Raw genomic sequence first — 24,344 nt, forward strand, 5'->3', positions numbered from 1 at the left:
AGTCTTTAATGTCTTTGGTCAGATTTATTCTGAGATATTTTATTTTATTTTTTTATAGCTATTGTGAAGTGGAGTGTTTCCATGTACTCTTTCTCTGGTTGCTTGTTATTGGTATCTAGAAAGGCTACAGACTTTTGTAGATTAATTTTGCAACCTGCCACTTTACTGAACATGTTAATAATTTCTAGGAGTTTTCTGGTGGAATATTTAGCATCTCTTAGATATAATATCATATCGTCTGCAAATAGGGATAATTTGATCTCTTCTTTTCCAATTATTACTCCTTTAATTTCTTTCTCTTGTCTTATTGCTTTTGCAAGAGTTTCAAGCATTGTGTTAAAGAGAAGTGGAGATGGTGGACAACCTTGTCTGGTTCCTGATTTCAATGGGAATGCTTTGAGTTTTTCTCCACTTAGAATGATGTTGGCTGTGGGTTCATTGTATATGGCTTTAATTATGTTGAAGGATGTTCCCTCCAGTCCATTTCCCTCTATGACTTTGAACATAAATATATGCTGAATTTTGTTAAAAGCCTTTTCTGCATCTATTGAGATGACCATGTGGTTCTTGTCTTTGAGCCCATTTATATGATTTATGATGTTTATTGACTTATGCATATTGAACCATCCCTGCATCTCTGAAATAAAGTCAACTTGATCATGGTGGATGATCTTTTTAATGTGTGTCTGTATGCGGTTTGCAAGTATCTTGTTGAGAATTTTTGCATCTATGTTCATTAAGGATATGGGTCTATAGTTTTCTTTTTTGGTTGTATCTTTACCTGGCTTTGGATTAGAGTGATGCTGGCTTCATAGAAGGAATTTGGAAGTTCTCCCTCCATTTCAATCTTTTTGAATAAATTAAGTAGTAATGGATGTAGATCTTCTTTAAATGTCTGGTACAATTCTGCTGTAAATCCATCTGGTCCTGTGCTTTTTTTAGTGGGGAGGTTTTTATTACTGTTTCAATTTCTTTTTGTGTTATGGGTCTGTTTAAGCTGTTAATCTCTTCTTGGTTTAGTTTTGGTGGTTCCCATGCTTTTAGATACCTGTCCATTTCTTTTAGGTTTTCAAATTTAGAAGCATATAGTTTTAAGTATTCCCTTATAATGTTCTGGGTCTTTTTTGGTGTCTGTTGTGATATTTCCCCTTTCATCTCTGATTTTGTTGATTTGGAGGTGCTCTTTCTTTTGGTTAACTGGGTAGCAGTCTATAAATCTTGTTTATCTTTTCAAAGAACCAGCTCTTGTATTCATTGATTCTTTGTATTGTTTTCTTTGTTTCTATTTCATTAATTTCTGCTCTGATTTTTGTTATTTCTTCTTGTCTTCTGGGTTTGGGTTTCATTTGTTGTTGCTTTTCAAGTGTCTTGAGTTGCAATGTTAAATCATTTATTTGTCTTCTGATTTTTTTAATTTTTAATTTTTATTTTATATTATTATTATTATTACTATTATTATTGGTCTTTTTGAGACAGGGTCTCCCTGTAGCCCCAGCTGGCCTGGAACTCACTATGTAGACCAGGCTGGCCTTGATTTTTTAATGTAGGCACTAAGAGGTATAACCTTCCCTCTAAGGACCGCTTTCACCGTGTCCCAGAGGTTTTGTTGTGTTGTATTGTTCTTTTCATTTAGTTCCAGGAATACTTTTATTTCTTTCTTAATTTCTCCTTTGACCCATTCATCATTCAGGAGTATGTTGTTTAATTTCTATGTGTTCATGTAGTTACTAGGGTTTTTTCCAGTGCTAATTTTAAGCTTTATTTCATTGCAGTCTGATAGAATGTACGGAGTAATTTCAATCTTTTTGTATTCGTTAAGGTTTGTTTTGTGCCCCAGTATATGGTCAATTTTGGACGTTTCAAGGGGCACTGAATAGAAAGTATATTCCTTGGTGCTTGGGTGGAATATTCAGTAGATGTCTCATATGTGTATTTTCTAATACGTAGAACCTTCCCTTAATGAAAGGTCATAGAACTTTCACAAGATGTTGATGATGATATCAAATTGAAAGTTAGCGATCACCAGAAATGAGAAGGTTTAAAACAAAGACTTGAATTGCTCTAGCTATATCCCTTAAATGGACACTGTGTCTGGGTCTACGCACACAGCACTGTCCATCTCCACAGATCAAAAGTGAGAAGAAACAAGAGCAGCATCCATGCAGAGCCCCTTGTATCTACTTTTCATGTTTTAGAGCCTGTCACCAGCAGCACACTCTTTCAGCAATACACAGGGACTGAGATGATGCAGCAAGTGTCCACACTGATGCTACTATTTATACCCAGGAAACCACACTTTGAACAGTATTAGGTGGCAGCTCCTAGTCAATGCCTTAATATAAACACATTGCTCTGAGCCTAGTTTACAGTGTGGAACATAACACAAATCTGATGATACTAATAAATCAGTTTCTTGACTGCTTAGAAATGCACTGCCAAAGATGGACTTTATGCATTACACAATGGAGCAGAAGGCAGCGATATATATTTAAATTTTCCATTTTTAAGCTGTCACTCAAAAACTTTTCATACTTTTTTTAGCTTATTGATCTTACTGGCTTGTGATAAGACTTCAACGGCTTGGTCGGGTTGTTTTTAGCTTCTGCTTCTTATTAAAAGACCTAAATAGGGACTCATAAAATGCTACTAATTTAGCAACTTTGGATAGAAATAAAAGCTAAAAACAGCACCAAAAGAATGTAACTCTCATATTTGATTGGCCTGGAATCCAAGATTTAAATACTACACAGCATAATGATGGGAGAACCTTGTTTTGTGTGTAGTAGATAAAACAAAAGCTTGTTTAAATATACTAAATCAACTGTTACTGGTTTCTGATCCTTGATGAGTATTTTTGCACAAGAATACACAAATGTAATATACACACATAAATACATGAATATATCACATACACATATAGTGTTCTCTTACATTCCACTTTGACTTACAAAGAAACACCCATTCTTAATTGTTTTCTTTTTTAATTTTTAAAATTACTACATTTCTTTTATTATTTATTTATTGTGTGTGCATGTGTGTGTAGGCACCATGCTACAATGCACACATGGAAGTCAGTGCACAATCTGAAGGAGTCAATTTTCTGCTTCTACTGTGTGAATCCCAGGAATCAAACTCAGGTCATCAGCCTTGGAAGCAGTCACCTTTGCCAACGGAGCCATCTGACCAGCCCTAATCCTTAATTGCTTAATGTTTTGGCTACTTTTTATCTTAAATACAATTCTACATCAAAATAATTAAACTAATACCGTGTATCAGCTTTATGATTGGACAAATCTAACCAATCAACTTGTGTAACTGCTAAATAGGGTCCCTTCCAACACCCACAAGGGGATTTGAGTGGCAAATTACAATCGTAATCAGAAGCCTTCCTCACGCTGATTTGGGATGCAGACTTTCTCAAGTTCATGTTGACTTTCAGATTGGATTCATTCTTCAGAAAAGTGGGATTTCGTTCTCCCCTCAGTCCTAGTCTCCAGGTTCAAGGCTCAGCAAAGAATAATAGTGGTCCTTATAGGTAACTGTTCACATTGTACAAAAGGCTGCATGGGGAAAACCAGGCACAGCCTTGTAAGGGCAGGATGCATAATAAACATTCCCATGATAAAGGTGTGTGGTTGTGCTCAGTAACCTTGGGGTAGGCCACTCAGAACAAAGCACTAGGTTTGCTCTTATGCCTCATGGTGGCACCCCACCCCCAAGCCAATGCCAGGAGGGCTGTAAGAACAGCTCCTAGGTGGCCATGAGGTTCATCCTCAGCAGCAGCTGGCATTTTTGCTAGTATCATTATATACAAGGAGCAAAGATTGTTAAAAAATAATATTCACAAGCTAGGTGTGATGGCGTATGCCTTTAATCCCAGAACCCAAGAGGCAGAAGCAGACTGAACTCTGTGAGATCAAGACCAGCCTGGTCTACACAGTGAGTTCCTGGCCAGCCAGAGCTACAAGAAGATCCAGTCTTAAATCATTGTCATTGTCACCATCATCATCATCGTCATCATCACCACCACAAACAGAAAACTATTTCTTTCTTAAGGCATCTAAAACCATCCATCTTCCTCTTGTGTGGATTTCTTTGACAGTTCCCACTGTCATTATTTCAAACTTCCTGGCACATCTCAAAGCAAGCCCCAGACTTTCCTGCTGCTTCAGCAGAGCTATGAGCCCATGGATCCCACCCAGAGCTTTGAGCTGTCTACAGAGCACACTGTTTCATTTTCTGACCTCTATTTTCCACTAATGCCTTACAAGTACTTGCACTGGCTACCTCAGTGTGTCTGCAATTTGCATATGCATAGGAATGGGAACTATGGGTATCCCACCATCAAGGCCCAATTCCAGCTCTCCCCCACACCAGGACAGTGATGAATTGGCCACTCTGAGCTTTTCTGACAGCCAGCGGAAATGGTAGCTACGGTGACTGGAGGATGTCCTGGATCCCCCATGAAGAATGGTATTCAGTGCACGTAATAATTATCTCTCCATCTCGTTCACACTAAAGGCATGGCAATGCAATTTTAGCCTTATAATCAAGACCATACGACAAAAACCAAGGCCATTAGGGACCAATTTCGAGTATCCTCCATGAGACAATGATTTTCCAACTGCACTTACATATGCTGAACAGTTACCTCTGCAAGACCGCACCTGTTTCCATTTATGTAACCCCTCTGTTTTCTAAAACCTTTCTTAGTAATGCAACAGTGCAAAGTTTTAAAGCCTTGCTGGCTTTTTTTTTTACCCTTTCATTATTTTTTTCATTTCCCAAAGCAGGATATAAAAATGCTGAGGGTAAAGTTTCTTGTGCTAATGACCATATTTTAGAGATTTACTTTTCTCTATCTTCTGTCCCTCTGCCTAGATTCCATCCCCCTCTCAGCGCAGGTTGCTTTTCTTTGACCTGAAGCATGGTCTCCTAGACACATAATTATTGTACATGTCCTTTTGATACCACCACTTCAGGTACAGTGACATAGCAGTGCTGTCTGTGAAAGGAAGTGATGTCATCATAAATCAGCAAGCTGGATGGGCAAAGCTCCACGTACAAAACAGAAAGAATGAAAACATTCTTTTGAAATATTATAAAAGTCAGCTCAAATATCTTTCACATCTTATTTAAAGTTATATAGCACAGTGGCATTTGGGGAGATGGCTCAGTAGTAAGAATGCTTGCTATTCTCCCACTAGATCCAAGTTCAGTTCCCAGCACCCACAGCAGGTGGCTCACGATCACCTGTAACTGCAGCTCTAGAGTATACAATGCCCTCCTCTGGACTTTGGGGTCTCCTGCACACTTGTGGCATACACTCACATAGACACACGCACACATATACACACACACACACATAAACATTAAAAAAATTTTAAAATACTTAGCACAATGAATGAGCCCTTTGTAATATAGAGGTAAACACTTAAAAATAATAGCAAGGTTCATCATTCATGATTTATTCATTTAGAGGACAATTAAAACAATCTTAACAGTAATAAGAAAACCCATTAAAGAGCCTATGTAAAATAAGAGCAAGTCAGATGCTGTACTATGCTAGTATTACTTTGGATTTTCTATGGGCCCCATTATTCTACCTGTTCCTCAGTTGTTAAAAGGAAGAGACATTAGTGTTGGATATCAATCCATGACCACCTAGGTTCATTCATTTATAAGTCATGCTATACCATGACAACTTACCTCAGAGTGTTTCAAAGACAAGCACTGAGGTAGCTGGAGAGATAGCTCTGCAGTTAAGAGCACTGGCTGCTGTTGCAGAGAACCCGGATAGGGTCCCAGCACCCATTTGCCAGCTAACAACCGTCTATAACTTCAGTTCCAGGGGATCCAATGCCCTCTTCTAACCTCTGAAGGCTTTATATAACATGGATGCACTGACACACATGTAGGCAATATACTCATACACATAAATTAAAATTAAAATAATAAATGAAAAAAAAATATATATATATATATACATATATAAAGGCAAGCACTGGAGAGATGCTTCAGTGGGTAAAGATTCTTCCTGTGTAAGTCTTATGACCTGAGCCCCTGGAACTCACATGATGGGAGAAGGGAATCCACTCCTGAGGGTTGTCTCCTGACTTCTACATGTGTGTTGTAAAATGTTTGTAAGCCCATATCCACTCCCTACCTCTACACAAACAATAAAAAAGTTAAAATTTTCTAAAAAGTGTTGAGATAAACAGATTTGTTAACATTAGCTTCATCAGCAATTTTCAAAATTTCAAGACACCATGGTTTTTAAAAAATTCCCCCCAAATTCCCAAAGAATTCCCAAAAATCCTTGGCATTATGAAACATGTTGGAAATGGCAGTATAGACTCTCTCCACTGAAGAAGTATTCCCACAGTCTTAGTGACTATTCCTCAGACTGTGCTCTGCAGATACTCAACTGACTAGTCCCATACTAGAGCCATGGAAACCAAGTTCAGTCAGCTTCACTATATATAACAGCATCTCTAGTCCTACATCTTGATGCTTAAATTAAGATGAAGACTCTTGACCCCTTCCAGAGAAACAAGAAAAGAATGTGTTATGCAGTTTTCTATATAAAGCACTCTGAAGTTCCTTATCATTTGATCTAGGCATGTGTGAATAAAGGGATCTTATATAAAATGAGTGAAAGGTCATGCCTTGAGCATTCCATGTGCTAAACCATATTCCAATGACCTACTCCACTCTACATTATATAAAATGTATGCATCCGAACTCCAAGGCTATTGCACAGAAGTGGCTATGGTTCCTGCTCACGCGTATGCTGTATTTCCTCAATTAAGACACTTGCCAGCTGACAGGCAGAGGAGAAGTTGTGACATTGCATTAGTGATCTTGCCTGAGCATGTGGGAACTTGGCAGCTCATCTGCCAGTCACACCATTGGAGTTGCTCTGGCAATAGTACGAGGAGCTGGATGTAACTGAAATGTGAATCTCTTAAGATGTGTTCAAAAAAGATTGCCCTATGTTGCCACACTGGAAATAAGGTCACCATGTGTTGTGGCTTGAATGTGAAATGTCCCTTTATAGGTCCAGATGTTTGAATGCTTGGTGTCAAGATGGTGGTGCTGTTTTGAAAGGTTGTAGAACTTTTAGGAGGTGGAGCCTGGCTGAAGGAGGTAGGTCTTAGAGCTTATCCCTACCTCCTGCTTGTCTTTGCTTCCTGACTGTGAATACAGTGTGACCAGCAGTCTCTCATTCCTGCTGCCATGTCTTTCTCATGGTGATGGACTGTTTCCCTGAGAACTGTAAGCCAAAGCAGACCTTCCCTCCCTAGTGTTGCTTCTCATCAGGTCAGAACAAGAAAAGTGATTAAAACATCCAGTAGGAGTTAGCTTTTCCCAGGCCTAGCAACTCAGTCACAGATAACAGAAACCCCAAGTCTTTCCACAGGAAATCATAAAGTTCTGAAAGCCAAGTGAAGTCAGTACCTTACCTGTTAAAGTCTTTCAGTCAAGGAATAAACAAAAGAAAAAAAGTTTTTCTAAAAAAGTGGATAAAGTCCTAGTATTCGCAAGCCTTGAAATGACACTCTTAATCCTACAGGTGATGAGGAGTTCAAGACTGTAAACAGGCTGTAGAAAGCACCATATCACTATGACCAAAGTACTATCTATGATCAAAGTTCATGGTTCGCCATGAACAAAAGACTCTACATGTGGGAAAGTCTTGTCTAGGTTCTGATAATTCCTTGCAGAGCCGGATCCTCCATTTCTATGGATTGCCCCCCATTTTCCTTATCCCTTAAATGTTAAAAAAGGAGGTCTAAGAATTCAGTATTTTATCTGTCAACACTCCTTCCCCACAGCTAATCTTTGTAGGTTTTGAATATCTAACAATTCCCAAAAGCTTGACTTCAGCTGACAGGTCTGCTTGGAGCCCAGGACCCATCTGGCCATTTTCCTATTCAGCACATTCATTAGGATATTAACATATATCTCAAATGAATATTTACAAAATGGCTCTGTCTACTCTCATTACTTAACCAAATCTATTTTTCCCAGTACTTTCCATTTTCAAGTTGCTTGGAATGAAAAATCCAGAGGCATAAAATCCTCTTTCTCTAACACTGCTCACACATGTCTTCCAAAACACACTTAGACTGGACTGGGTCTCATCTTTTCCTTACCATTCTGCTCTATTCCACCATCATCTCTCTCCTAGACCTCTGCAATGGCATCTCAAGTGTTTTCATTGTGTCCAACTTTGCCCACCCCCACACACCTATCTTTAATAGAGAAGCCAAAGTTCCAGGACTTTCCTCTTTAAAATAAAAGCTGTTGGTTACTAATAAAATTATTAATTACTGCCTACAATAGAATATATACATTTTAAAGTGTAAAAATTAGGCCCTCGAAGATGGCTCAGTCAGTAAACTGTCACACAAGCATAAGGATCTGAGTTCAGATCCTCAACATCCATATAAAAGCTGGGTATGACTATAATCCCAACACTGAGGAGACAGAGGCAGGAAGATTCCCTAGGGTTTGCTAGTCAGCCAGAATACCCATATCAATAAATTATGGGTTCAGTGGGAGACCCTGTCTCAGAAATTAAAGTGGAGAGGGACTGAGAAAGACAAGCAACAGTGACCTCTGGCTGTCACATGCATGTGCACACACATGCACATATACCCACATGCACAGGCACATAAACACGAATGCATACACACACATACACCACACACAATAACTCAAAGTGTAAGATTTGATGAGTTTTTACAAATGTATACATTCTCAAAGCCATCACAGTCAAGTAGAGGATATTTCTTTCACTCTGGAAGTTTCCCCTGTGATATGGTCAGGTCCATCTTCTGATGGACAAAAGCACGCAGTGGCCTTGATCCAAGTTCGCTTCCCATTCTAAAAATTTACATGAATGAGAATACAGCTGATTTGTGGGGCTGGGAGACAGCTTTCTTTTTGCATACCATAACATTTACAGGACTCATCAATGTCAGTAGAAATCTTGGTAGCTCATAGGATTCTATTGATTAGTGTCTTGTTGCATATATAATGCCAGAGCTTGCTAGGTGTTTGCTAATGAAGATTCAAGATTATCACTTTATTGTTGCAAGCTACATTACATTATTCTTTCAAGGCAGTTTGTGCACCTATGTATTCATAGCTAGGTACCTAAGAGAGGAATTGTGGGTTGACATGGTAGAAATATTTGATTTCACACACACACACACACACACACACACACACACACACGGATTTAAATTCAGACCTCAATCCATAATTACAGCTACTTGGCTATTGTCCACATGGTTTTAATTGTACATCTCTTTGTTGTATTATCCTAATAAGAATGAAATGGGCCCTTATTGTGATTTTAATTCACCTTACCATGATAGACAATGGTCTTGACATGTTTTCACATGCTTATTGGCCATTTGTATAGTTCCTTTTATAATGTGTCTGTTCAAGTCCATTTTTAAAGAGCAATCTTTTAAAAAAATATGTCAGATATCATTTTGCCTCTGTGCAAAGCAGTCCAGCAGCATTTGGATCTTCTAGTGAAAGTCTCAATCTTGACGCTTCCACTAGAGCACAGCACAATCTGTTGATCTCATCCTGCAGGTCTGTTCAGCCTGTTCCCAACATCTCAGCCTCTAAGTCCATAAGCGGTCCATCATGATAGCTTGAAAGCATCTTGGGAAAGTCCTCATCCCAGACACCCACCTGCATGTTCCCTCATTTCCTTTAGGCCCTTCTGGAAGATTCTGCATATAAAAGCAAACACAGCCTCAGTTTTCTCTAAAGCAAGTTCCATTCTATTTTCTCCATAGCATCATTATGATGTGATTATTTTAAAAGTTATTTTGTATTTCCTTCCCCTCTAACCTTCTTTCCCTTCATCTTCCCTCACTAAAGTTGTTCTCTAGGAGAGCAAGAACCTTTATCCATTCATTCTAAAACTATCCTGTTCATTCCTGATTCCCAATCTTAAACTTTTAACCCTCCTAAAGTATTGAGAAGATTAGATATCTAGAATATTTTTGTCAATTATATAAACAATTTTTATCCATTATTTATTTCCAAATACTCTCAAGAACAAAATTTGAAAATTATATACACATACACTCTATTTGGTTTTAAATGTGGCATGTCCCCCACAGGTTCATGTCTATGAAACACTTGGTCCCCAGGCAGTGGCACCATTTTTAAAACTTTTAGGAAATGAAGCCTTGATGGAGGAAGTGGGTCACTGGCTTGGAGTTGCATCACCTGGCCCCACTTCCTGTCGGCTTTAGGCTTCCTGACTGCAGACAAAAATGTGACCAGCTGCCTCCTGCTCCTGACCTCATGCCTTCCCCTCCATGATGGACGGTATCTGTTCAAAGCTATAAAGCAGAAGGAGTCCTCCCTCTTTCAAATTGCTTCTTCCCAGGTATTTGGTTACACCAATAAGAAGAGTAATGAAATCTTCTGCATGAATACCTTATGCATAAAGGTCCTGGTCAGTAAAATAATAATAAAATGGATAAAGTATCCTTTACTTACTAAGTGCCAGCTACATGTAAATCCTTACAAATTTCCCCAGGGGACATTCCCATGCTACAGATTAGATTGAAATGAAAATTATTTAAGTAAGTTATTACATCCTATCACGAGTCAGTCCTAGAGTCAGAATTTCAACCTTCTTTTATCATTTTGCCTTAATACTGTAAATGCACATATACAGAGATTTGTGTAAACTTCATTTAAATGAGAAGTAGAACATTTAAGAGGCATGCAATACACACAAAATGAAAACAATTCTAGGCCCCTGCATGTTTTTATAAAATTCCGATGATATGTAGATGTATGTAGTGATCCCATCTTCTTTTTGCACAGTGAACTGAAGAGCACCCGTGCACCACACAAGCCTGGTATGAGGTGTAGAATTCAAACGAGCTCTCCCATCTCCACTCCAACAGAAGCAGTGAGCAGACTGAAACATCTGTGGGGCACCCAGAGCCACCCCATCTGTACTCATCTGGAGAAAATGCCTTCTGTTGACGTGTAGATACTATTCTTTGATTCCCTTAGTAGCTTTATCACACAAATATACTCCAAGAACATATCCTTTTGCTTACTTCTGTGTGATCTTTCGAGATAGCACCCTCTCGCCTACAGTCTTCCTGGTTAGTTTTGCTTCCTCATTAAACGGCGAATCACTCATGGCCATGCCCATGGCTGTGCTCCACTGTATGGGCACATCACATTTATTGGTTCATCTTCCTGCTGACCTCTTCCATCAGCCATCAAAGTGAATCATAAAGCTATTATGTGACAGCATGATATTTATACAATGAGAGACTAATGGATCAATAGAATCACAGAGAGCTAGTACCAGGAACACACAGATGGTAACTTGGTGTCTAAGGAGGGAAAATTACAGATCTATGGGGAAAAGATGAACTCTTCAGTAAATGGTGCCAAGACAATTGATTAATCTTAAAAGGAACCCTAGCTAACTCAGCGTACATCAAATTGTAGCTGCGTTAAAAATCTGTAAAAAGCAAACTTCTAAAACTTGAAGACAATGTACATGAATATTTTTATGGCTGTCTAGTCATCAAAACGAATCTTATTCTTATAAAAGCCCAAGAGTCAACCATAAAGGAAAGGACTGAGAAATTCAATCTAAGTATAAGCAATACATTCTTTTCATCAAAGGATATGCTACAGAAAATAAAGAGAAGCCACAGATGCTTAGAAGAGAGAAAACAGCATCTATCTGTTATTAAGAACTTGTTTTTAGCCTGGCGTGGTGGGGCATGCCTTTAATCCCAGCACTGGGGAGGCAGAGGCAGGTGGATCTTTGTGAGTTTGAGGCCAGCCTGGTCTACATAGTGAGTTCCAGGACAGCTGGGGCTACAAGAAGACCCTGTCTCAAAAAAATTAAAAAAAAAAAAAAAAAGAACTTGTTTTTAAAGTATAGTCTTAACTTCCCAAATAGTTACAACCTCGGCACCTTATTTTTACTGTTTATTTAATTCTTCTTAGAGCCGGAAAGCAGAGCTACAAAATATACTATTGCATACTTTTATTTTAGATAGTTCTTTGTTGCAATACAAGTGAAATTCGACCTCGCTTCAGACAAAAGCTGCTAACCATAGGTGGCACCGTTGTAGCATGGAACTCGGTCTAAATTACCTGTATGACAGCAAAGACTGATACCAGTAAAACTTCATTTAAGTTTTTTAATTCAATTGAATGAGGAGGTCATTGACACTTCGGTAATTACTATTGAAAACCATTTGGCTAAAAGAGAAAAAAACACACGCACACACAAAATAAACTGTGACACAATCTTTACTGCAGCCCTTTCAGTTCAAAAGAATGGGGTTCTTGTGTTAAGATCATCACTGCAATTATTTTGCATAGGAAAAATTTTTGATGGTGATTCTAAAACCATAGTTGAATGTGACATAGTTCATATACCTCAAAGAGAATGCTTTCTTCTCCTTTTCTCCCAACCTTACACAGAAAGTCTAATTTTTAAGCTTTGTTCTAATTCTCAATTATGGAACAACACAAAGGGATGGGAAGAATTTGTTATAGTTTTCATGCGAAACACCCTCTATAGGCTCATGTGTTTGGATAGTCCATTGGTGGAACTGGTATAGGAGCCTGTGCAATCTTTGGGGAGGGAGGCATGGCTGGTGGAACTGGGCCACTAAGGGTAGGTCTTGATGCATCATATCCCAGCATGCTTCTGCTTCAGGTTAGTGCCATATGAGGAGCAACTGCAGGGAATTTCCAGTGCCACCCCCACCACGACAGACTGCATCCCCGGAACAGTGAGTCAAAACAACATTCATCGTCCTTAGATTCTTTCTGTCTGGTATTTAGTCATCATGACATAACCATAACTAACACAGGGCTGAGGACACAGCTCCATTGGTAGAGGCCTTGCCCAGCATTCACAAAGCCTTGGATTTGAGTCCCAGCACCAAATAAATGGGCATGCTGGTACATGCTTGTAATCCCAGCTCTCAGTAAATGAGGCAAGAGGATCAGAAGTCCAAGGTCTTTCCTTGGCTACATGGTAAGTTGGAGGCCAGTCTGGGTTACATGATATCCTGTATCAAAGAAGAGTTATTATGCAAAAGTAGAGAGATGAAAGAAGGGACTTGGAAAAATCTGGAAACACCTGCTTTCCCACAGATGGGAAGATACTGGCAGGCTGGGACCTTTAGCAGAAGCCTGGACATTGAGCATCACTCAGTGCTGGTGATCTGGTTGTTTCTCCCAACCTGGGGAACCTAGTAGTATTTACGTTTTTCTGATTTCTGCTCTGTCTTCATTCCAAGAAGACTCGGTTTAGTGCAGCCAAGCGCCTAAAATTCCCTTATCTGTGAATGTTTAAAAACCTGCTCCCACTTGAGAGCAGGCATAGGAAAAGGTGTGAACAAACATCTCAGACTGCAAATTTAGTCTGTAAAGTCCCACATCTGCTGCCTCAGCCATTGGATAGCAGGTTCCCCCAAGCAAGTAATTTTTTTTTTTTTTGGTACTAAATTGTAAAAGTAACTATTAGGATAACAAATTCTGTTGCTAAAATACAAAGCCAGCAAAATAGGAGGATGTGTAAGTAATGGAAGGGCATTCATAGGAATCAACGAAACTGAATTGTTGTAAAGCTGTCTGGAAAGATGCTCTGTTTCAGGGCTGCAGAACCAGTATCACCGTGAAAGACTTGGAGCTCAGAGAACAGTGAACATGAACAAAGGTGTGGAAAATAGTGACCAGTAACCCAGAATTATATACATACAGGAACCGAAGAGATGGTGAGGGGGCTGAGGAAGAACTGTGCCAAGCATCTCTCCACGCATGTAGGAAGTAGCTTCTGATATTATGAAGACAACTTGCAGCTTACAAACCCAACACCTTATGATCATGCACTTCTGGTAACTTGCTCACATGAACCTTCAGAAATGGCAAGACTCATACAAACTCCGTCAGACAAAAACCCAACACAGAACTGGGTAAATGGGCAGCCAGGCCCAACATTAGCCAAAGAACTATTGGCAGCTGATTATTACTGGGTGAGGGAGAGCTGATCCTCTTTAAGGGAGAGACTCTAAATTGGTTGGCTAGACTCCAATGGATGAAACTGCACTGAGGGGCATCTGGGTACACAAACTTGACTCAATAGGCCTTAACATGTATGACGGAATGCATGAAAGCTGGTGGGGGGAGGTTACAGGGGGCATGGACAGAGGAGAGAGTATAAAGATGACTAAGATGTTTTGTATGAAATACAAAAAATTCAATAAAAAGATACATTGAAAAAGTAGCCCAAATACCTGGATTCAAGACCCAGCTATGCAGAACCCACAAGCCCCGCAATACTTTCTATAATTTCTCCGGGCCATTTTGTGAAAGGAGAGAAGATGATATTCAACATACCGACTCGATCGAAAATGTAATGAGGTGATGTACTTAAAGCACTTTGCAAGGCACTCTATAAATGTGATTTGTCTATTTAAAGAACAATGATCAAAACAGATTCTCCTTGAGGAGAGAACGAAAGGAAATGGGTTTGTTAAATTATAGGGAAAGGAACTTGCACTAAGGCTGGAGAGGCATCCAGACAACAGCACAGATGATGAAAGAGGAACAGAGATGCTTTCTGAGGTAAGAAACCATCATTGCTTATGAAAATTAAATCGGTCTTGCCCCACAGTAAAGGAATAGAGGAGCCGCCACCCGGAATCTGGCTCAGAGTTAATGAAGTTCATTAAGCAGCTAAGTCTTCTAAAGGCAGACATACACCATGTTTCTTGAGGCCCCCAAGGAATCTAAAGCATCAAGCTATCTCGCTCGGCACAGGCGTCTCCCTCTTGCAGAAGTTGAATGAGGACCTGTCTCTCCCCCACCATTATGCCCAAATGAAGCTTTTAAAAATAAGCCTCCAACCTATAGAAGTCATTTAATGACACCATGATAAATGTTAAACTATGCAGGCTGTCTTTAGAGTGTGTTAGAGAAGAGGAAAAGCATACTGTGATCATGGATTCCCCTCCCACACACACACACACAAATAGGGGCTGTATAAGGCCTCTATGTAGGGCTCCATGGTACATGCTGGGAAACAGACACAGCCTTGGACTCAGGGAATCTCAGCTTCATGGGCAAGGTGGGCATGACTCAAAATCACATCATGAAAACAGATGATCTGAAAGTGTTTAGTCAAGGTACAGAGGAGTCCAACAAGCCTATCTGGGGGTAGGAAAGTGAAGCAATTTTCTTAGGGAAGAGCACACATCAGCTAGACAGAATAGGTCCTAGAGCTTTCTAGTAGATACTGTGGGAGGTATGCAGATTCTGTGCCAAACAGAAGCCAGGTGAATCCAAGATCTAAAAAGGGGGAACAAGGCAGCCTTAGGGGCAGGGACACCAGGGAGAGAGAAGAGGTGCGACGTGCTGAAAGTCAAACAAGATTTTTCGGCTCTGTGTAAGGTTTGGGTCTTTTGATTGTAGCACAATGTGAAATCATTGATGCAATGCAGGGAGAAAGAAAACATGGAACAAATCCGAGAATTGCACGTGGAAGGGGTGAAGGATGGCCTGTGAAGCTGTAGCAAGGACTTTGCTGCCTTAAGTCACAGGTAGGCTACCAACCTCATCACCCTGCATCAAAGTGCTTCCTGAGCCTTCTTATGTCAATTTCTAGACCCACAACTCTGCTTAGAGGCTCATGGGCTATAGGAAGCTCAGATAAGTGCGGTATGGGATGGACTAGCGCCTGCTACAAAAGTGTGTGTAGAGACGGAAGGGTGGTGACTGACACTCAGCATGACCCCATGGCTACCTGCCGCTAGAGGTAGATCTGGAAGGAGAGCTGGTCCTCTGAACTTGGTCTTCTTTCTGGTCCAGATAATGGCTGTCTATATTAAAAATGTTCCTACTATTAGTTCTGTATTTATAAAAGAAGAGAAGAAAAAAAAAGTCTCTGGCAGGGAAATAATAACAAAATGTATGATCCACAGAGGTGGTGGGAAGATATAATGTTATTTTACATATTTGATATAGAGCCTAAATTAAGCCATAGAAGAGAGGCCATGAATCTTCACAGCCTCATTATCACGCCTTCCTAAACCTCAAATACAGAAAAATACATTTCATAAACAAAGACCCAATAGGATTTTAATAGTACAATAAATTTCACAGACATTTGCACTAATCACATTTCATTAGGTTTTTTCCCAAAGAAATTCCATTTGATGGAGAGTCAGATTTTGAAAGAAGGTACAAAATATCTTTTGGGGGAGCTAGCTTCTGATTAACCATGGACATGCAAGTCAGGCGTCATACAGTTGAGGAGATGCACGTCTTTGTCCCTCCCCCTCATCCAAAGCGTCTCCGTGCCAAGGGTTAATCCCCTAAATCCTTCAGACACATCTTTTCTCTAAACCATCCAGAATGACATGAAATTCAGACCTCAATTTGAGCTGTCAACCCCTAAGGTGTTCTATGACCCTGGCTGTTTTCCAGCAGTTTCATGGTTTTCAATATATAGAGAACTTTCAAATGAAAATTTCCATTTATTCATCACTAACTTGGTTGGAGAAATCCTAGTTTGAATGTCATTGACAGGATAAACTCACAAGAAGAAAAAGATTCATTTTCCTAGTGAGACCATCATACCAGGACAAGAAGGGGTCTTACCCGGGCCGTACACTTTAGCAGATACACCTGTGGCTGTGCTACAATGCATGAAAGTCTCCAGGGCCAGGGTATATGCTGACCTTGGCTGACACCCTGCTACTGAACCTACCACATCCCTCTGGAATTCCCTACCTAACTGGCTCTGAGCCCTCTTCAGACATAAATTCACCCTTTCAGGAACTGATCACTCAATTCTATGTATTCCTAGGCCTGAGAGGAGCCAGCCACTACTTTAAAGAATATTACCAAGTCAGGGTGCATATAGCACTCTGAGATACTGGAAGGTTCTGGGAATAGGGAGCACAGAGGGACAGGCTGGGGACAGAGAGATGGCTCTTCCTCAGCTGTAACATGCCAGTCTCAAATGGGCCTTCTAGATCTGTCTTTTCAAAGGTCAATGTTCTAACAAAGTATCTGCAGGTCCTGTTAAAATGAAGATTCAGATTAAGCAAATCCGGAGTGGAGAGTGGAGACTGAGAGTTTGCATTTCTCAGCAGCTCCAAGATGTGGACACTGCAGCATGCAGTTTACATCTGAAGTCACAGGACCATGAGATGTATTTGCCAAGGAAAGAATTTGGTGGGAGGACAAAGTTTTGGTAAAGACATGTTACATGTCCTTATTCTGCCTGAAACAATGCCCCCAGAGAGTGGTCCAGGCTGTCCACACACATCGATTCTATGAACATGGTGAGGTCATTCTATTCCCACAGTGCTCTTCCCACATCCCTAACTCCAACAGTCAGCTCCTAGGCAGGAATCAGGGGTGAAGAGAGCAGGAACTTGCCATGGAAGGTGTATGTCTTCCACGGGTGCACACTCAATTTTTTGGACATCACACCACACCACGCCACAGGATTCTCCTCCATGTTTTCACTTTCCCAGAACTCACTTCTCATCTCCTGAGATCCCAGGGAACTTCAGTGTACTTTTGCAAAGAGCAAACCCAGACCAGCCTCTACCTCTAAAATTATATCTTGCAAATTCCACTGAACTATAGAATACTGTAAACAAATGGCCATCAGTTGCCAAGACCCACCCACCCCATATAGGGTAGTTGCTTTTATAATAGAAAATGGGTATATTCTAAAATGAAACTACCCCTACCACCTCCATTTCCCTCTGCTTGGTCCTATTTGTGCTTCAAGCCATGGCCCTTAACATTGCCAAGTACAGATCTGTCTCAATGAGACCAATGTGAGGATTTGAATTTTCCTAAACAGGGCCTTGTTGCTTTAATCTGAGATTCTCTCATTGTACAGAATGTTGAGTATCTATTTGTACATTCATCCACTGCTGTCTGCCTGTTTTGGTGGCATCAGATTTTTTTGTACATTTTTTTCAGTTGGGTAATTTGACTTCCTATTATTAGATTTTTAAGGTTCTTTGTACATGTTAGTTAATAATCTTTTATCAGATACATCTCTTGAAAATCTTTTCTCCCAGTTACTGGGTTGTCTTCTTATACTCTTTTGTACAATAGTGAATTTTGCAAAGTAGTTTTAATTTTATTGAAGACATATAAAAGGGTCTTAGGGTCAGTGAAATTTCCTCTCATGTTTCTAGGAGTTTTGTAATTATGCATTTTGAGACATTTTGAGCTAATATTCATGAAAAGTATAAGATTTGGGGGCTGGAGAGGTGACTCAGTGGTTTAGGGCACTAACCGCTCTTGCAGAGGACCTGGGCTCAATTCCCAGCATCCATGTGGCAGCTAACAACCATCCATAGCTCCAGTTCCAGGGGATCCGACACCTTATTCTGACCACCACAGGCATCACACAACACCTGTGCACTTACACACATGCAGGTAATATACTCATACATATAAAAGATAAAATATTGTTTAAACAGTATAAGATTTGAATGCAGGCCCACCTTCTGCACATGAATGTCTGCTGCTCCAGCTGCACTTATGGAAGACTCCCTTTTCCCAGTTCTATTACCTGTGCTCCTTTGTTGGAGATCAATGGATTTCTAGATGTACATCTGCAGTCTCTACTCCATTTGATCATTCTCCAAATCTATTCTTTTCCCAATATCATCTTGGTTTCTGTGCATTTCTAGGTACGTCTTGTGTCAGTTCCCCAACTCGGTTCTCTCTTTCAGTGTTATCAACTGCTGGTCTGTCAACATCACAGAGTCACTTTCTGGGATTTTGACTGAGGATGCATTTAGTCTATGGATCAATTTGGGAAGAAGTGACACACTGGTAATATTGAGTATTCCTTTCCATCAGTGCAGAATAATGCCCCATTTATTACGTTCTTTGATTTCTTACAGCCCTCATGAGTTATGCAATTTTGCTCATAAAGGTTTTGTGTATGCTCTCTTAGATTCATGCCTACACAGATCATGGGGGAGGGGGTCGCTAATGAAAAGTGCTTTATCTTCTGTGCCTCATCCAGAAAGGATTCTGTCTCTTTGCTTCCACTCTTTCCTCTTCCTACACTAGATTCTACTGGATCTTCGGATCTCAGAACCTCTATCACCTTGTTTGGGAGATCTTTTTAAGTGAACTGAGGTTTAGTCATTCATTCATTCATGCATACGTCCATCTTCTATCTACTCCACACCACTTTTTATCCCAAGCCAAGAAGATAGACTACAGATAAAATTTAATACTTTTATAGAATTTATATCCAAATGGTAAGGAAGCTGGTAAATATAAACATTAGAAATCGCTCTATCCATAGCTGGCCTATGGAGCTATGAATGAATAAATGCTCAGGCTGTCTGTCCCTGACGGCATCTAGGCTACTTTATTTTCTTGGCTGTTTTTCTCCTTCATCAAATGGAAAAACCCATATGGAGATAAATTTCTTTTATTTTCTACTGACTAGAATGATTTATCTAATTCAATGATGAGTTCACCTTCAGTACTTAATAAATACCTAATTGATTGACCGGCTGATGTGTGAGAAGCCTCATTTTTAGCTATTAGACCTTCCATAGGGATCTGAAAGCAAGAATTTACATCTGAGATAAAGAACGCCTTACAGAACCCATGGGTGTGGAGAGCCTTGAACCTGAAGGGAAGACTTGGAGGAACAAAAGATCAGCACCTCCCTCCTAGGGGCCCCAGATTTTAATTCACAGTTAGAAACACTCACCTTCTGCCAGGGGCAGGTTCGGCCAAAGCCCTATTTACTGTCACCTTCTTAGAATCCTTTAGGTGTTTTATCAATTGTTTTAAAATATTGAGAACTACCAGGAAAGACAGTACAGCAGCCCCCCTCCCCAAGTTTGACTATCACCTGGAAAATCCACAAATAAAAATGAAAGTGAGAAAATGCATCACTAAAAAATCTAATGTGCAGTTGGCTAAATGATAAACCAATTTGAATTAGTGAATACTAATTGAAAAGCTGCATGACAAAGTATTTTCCCATTAAAGCAGGAATTTGCTGAAGGCATTTTCAATTATTTATCATGCTTCAGTAAAAGGCTTCGCACATCCCCAAAACATCCTGTCGTTTTCAACTTTGCCTACTGATCACATTTTTAGCACAATGGCCACCTAGCCCAAATGACTTTAAAAATTATATGCCAATGACCTTGACAATGTTCTTCTATTTTCATGAGGGTTTTTCCTCCTCTCCAGTCCTCACACCTACCTGAACATACGCTCTTAACCTGAGAATCTAATTATTATCAGCGAATGTTAATATTTTAACCTTATCATGGCTTATCTGAATCCGAGAAACTCAGAGTTCAGTCTACTTTAGTAGAGAAATGGAATATTTAGAAGTTTTGACCATCTAAAAGGACGTTTTAGATGAAGGACTACCTCCCTTTGAAGTACACAAATATTTGAATGTCCTTTCAATTGCTTAGATAACTTGCTCTTCTCAAAATCAGGGCAGAGGTGACTGCTGGGAGCCAAAATTGTGAATTCCAAGCCCACAGGGAAGGGATAACACCCTGTTGATGCTCAATAAATGTTTATTAATGAGCCCCGCTTGTTGACCCAGGCACAGAGGATAAATCTAAGGAAGGAAGATTATGCAAATAGACAGAGAGGTCACCCAGCCCTACATGGGGGTGTGGCCCAGGTTGGGGGCAGAACCAAGTCATTCAGGTGACAGGCCATCCTCCTGATGTACAGCAGTGACCCCAGCAGCCCTCATTCCAAGTTACCTATTCTGCTATGAAATCATGCAGAAGAGCGTTTCAGACACTGACTGAGAGAAAATGGCTCTGTTCTCACAATGGTTTAAAGAGATTCGTGAGCCAGAGACACTGAATTGAGAACAGACAGGGAAAAAAGAATCCAAGCATGACCTAGAAGCAACATTAGTGAATACCACACACACCCTATATAACGGTAGGACAGTGGGCATGAGGCAGGCCCAAATAAAACATATTCACAGTAAGCAGTATGTTATGAAGTTACATGTGAGACAAATTATAAGTATTGCTAATTTATGTCATCAAAACCGGTGACATGGGGCAAGCGTCCCTTCGCAGGCAAAAGTTGTCAAATAATATGCCCTTTCTCTCATACCAAACAGGAAAGTCAAGAAAGAGTTACCAGATCCATCTGTCCTTCCTCCCCAGGACTGCAGAAAAGAATGTTCCTGTAGTTGGCACCAGTCATTAGCTATTTAAAATTATTGTTTTTAATCTAGTAAGTAAAACCGAAATTTGCAATGGTTTGCCTTAATAAAATATTTATGATACTTCAGGAAAATAACTAAATAACTCGGATCTGAAAATGAACAATGAAGCAAGACTAACTTGATCTCTCCCCAGTAGGACACATACCTCAAAATACACAGACGTAAAAGACAGATACGGCTACCGTTAAAGTGTATCTCATAGACTCTGTCCTCCTTTAATTGAAATCCTATCTGAGGCAAAGCCACCTCTGTCCCTTCTGCTGTGCTCATCTTCTCTAGCCTGAAGGCCCATGGCTTGTGAATTATTAAACAATCATATTTGTAGCAGCAAATTGATTTCTGAGAGAATCCATATTGATTGAGATATTTAAGACTAATGATTTTGAGGTTAAGGTGTTTTGATGCCATTACGTGTGATGAACTAAATTGGTCGGTTTTGTTCTGTGTTTTGGCTATTTAGGCCACTTTCCATGAATAGATGCTTAAAGTCTCTTCATCCACCTATCATATCAAGAGGTGAGCCAATCTTTCTAAACTTGCCAAAGGGCTTGATCAGCTAACACATTGCCAGGTGTGAGACAGTAACTGGGATGATGTGTCAGCTGGTTAGCAACTGCAAGCTGGACTTGTCATGGTTATAACCACTGGTTACACTAATCAGTGTCATTTTAGTCTAGAAATTCAGGAGCAGCTTGAAACCACAGACAACTGCCAGTGAGTCACAGAGTCAACGGATGAAGAAACGTAGCCAAAACTGGGGAAAATAACCACTTATTACCAGGACAGATGAATACTAAGTTCAAGGGCAAACAGACTTCATTGCAGATCAACAGTTTTATCTTGTAACATACTCAAGGGATAAACAGGTACCCAGTAACAGTATAAGAGATGCTTCACACTTACTCAGCTCCTCAGAGGACCAAGATGCTGAGATGTATAAGCTATGAACCCAGCACTTACTGAGGAAGCCAAGCCCACAGAAAGCCTGAGTTCCACTGTGTGCTCTGCCTTTGACTGGGCAAGCTTGACCAAGGCACTGGATACCACCAAGTCTCACGCAATATGAAAAATGAAATAATCACCAGGGTATGTGTTCACTTAAAATAATGCAAATAGAAGATTTTTAATCCCAAGAGTGGAGTCCAGGTGCTTACATGTTTCTGGTGTCCTAATTGATATTCTAGTGTTAGAACTTATATATGCGTAGACACATATTTGTGCATGTGGACATGTGTATGGAGGTGTACATACATGTCTGTGCATGAATATGTAGGGAAAAGGTCAATATCGCTGTCTTCCCCAGTTGCTCTCCACCATGTATTTTGAGGCAGGGTCTCTCCTTCAACCCATAGCTCACCAATTCAGTGAGACAGGTGGGCCATCAAGCCTCAAGAATTCTCCTGTTTCTGCCTCCCCAGTGCTGGGATGATAGTGCACAATTGGCTTCTTTACATGGGTGCTGGAGCTCAAGCTCAGGTCCCCATGCTTGTACAGCACTTTGCTGACTGTGCCATCTCCCCAGGCCCTTGTCTAAAGTTTTTAAAGTTGTAGGATGAGAGTCTCTGCTTTCAAGATTTTCTTACATCATATCAAAACCATGACTAAATCCTATTTGCACAACTTTCAGAGCATATCTAGAATCTACCAGCTCCATATCAACCTCTAGAGCCTAAGTCACCATCCCCTTTGGCCTGCACACTAACATCAGCCTCCCTCACACTACCCTTCTTCTGCCCAAACCACTTGGGTTTCTCAAACAGCTGCTCTAACAACGTGCAACATGAAACTTCTCTTTCTGAAATTCTATAAATGGTTTTATCCCATTCAGAGTAAACATCAAAGCCATGATACTGACCTAATGGCCTTACTCTGGCAATGACCCCACGCTGGCCATGCCCCTTCTCAGACATCACCTCTATTTTCCTCTTGACAGACAGCACTGCAGTGCCATTACCAACCTCCGTTTCCTTGGGCATGCAAGACAAGTCCTTCCCCAGAATGCTCATGCCATTATGGGAACAGAATGCTGTTCCCATTACCTGAACACCCCAAACAGATCAAACAACTACATGACTTCCTCAGGTCACTTTCCTGGTGGAACCTCTGGTCACTCACTTATGTAAAGCTACAACCCAAACCATGTGTCCCTCTTGTTCCTTTGAGTTTTTCTTTTTATCCTGTCAGACACACAGTTCATTACCCTCCTCTGATTACTGTTGGACTAGAATATAAGTTGTATATAGCCAAAGGCTGTTGTATCCCAGTGCCCAGAGCAGTGCTGGATCAATGAATGTATGCTAAAGAATAAAAATATATCTGATTGTATTCCAAGTCCATCCTGCACTCTAACAACAGTCTTGCTTTTACAGGCTGTTGTGTCTGTCCTTGTTCTAATAAATACACTGTTGCTGAATCCTCTCCCCACCCAATCATTATACCACTGCCATTCAGTCAGAAACCCTGGTGTAAATCCAGAGCTCAAAAGATAAAGCAGACGCAGTAGCCAGGTGTGGCAGCATGAGCCTGGAATGCCAGCATTGGGAGGCCAACAAAGGAGGATCCCTGGGGTTCACTGACCACCCAGTCAAGTCAATCAGTGAGAGACACTGTCTCAAAAAGTACAGTATGGGAACTTACAACCACTGATGCTATTGACACAAGACCTGTACAAGACCAAGCCAGTCAGTACTGTAGCTGAATTGCTTCTGGAACTGGATGGTGCCCTACTCTCTTGTGCATATGGGCAGTATTAATTGAACTCAATGGGTTATTAAAAGAGAAGACATGAAGTTGGGAGGAGGATGTGGGAGATGCCATCCAGGAGGAGCTGGAAGGGAAGGGGGAAGAGTGATATAACTATATTGCATTCATACATGAAATTAACAAAGTAAATAAAATTTATAATAATAATAAAGTAGAAAGCAATAGAGGAAAACATCCAAAGTCAGTCTCTGGCTTCTTCATTTTCATGCAAAATTGTAGACACACACACACACACACACACATACACACACATACATACACA

The 24,344-nt window shown here is 40.3% G+C and overlaps 1 protein-coding gene across 5 annotated transcripts in view; it reads right to left on the reverse strand.

Annotated features, from left to right (window-relative positions):
• Positions 1-24,344, reverse strand: part of Esrrg (estrogen related receptor gamma) — a 635,772-nt gene that overhangs the window by 493,656 nt on the left and 117,772 nt on the right. Inside the window, exon 1 of one of the 5 annotated variants that reach the window (XM_008834813.2) lies at positions 9,382-9,431. The exons of the other annotated variants lie outside the window; for them this stretch is intronic. The gene's annotated coding sequence lies outside the window, so the exon portion shown is untranslated. Of the gene's footprint in view, positions 1-9,381; positions 9,432-24,344 lie in introns of those variants that run through there. 5 annotated transcript variants of the gene reach the window in all.

Source organism: Nannospalax galili, unplaced genomic scaffold, assembly GCF_000622305.1.
Source record: "Nannospalax galili isolate Female #2095 unplaced genomic scaffold, S.galili_v1.0 scaffold657, whole genome shotgun sequence".
In the NCBI taxonomy this organism is placed as follows: domain Eukaryota; kingdom Metazoa; phylum Chordata; class Mammalia; order Rodentia; family Spalacidae; genus Nannospalax; species Nannospalax galili.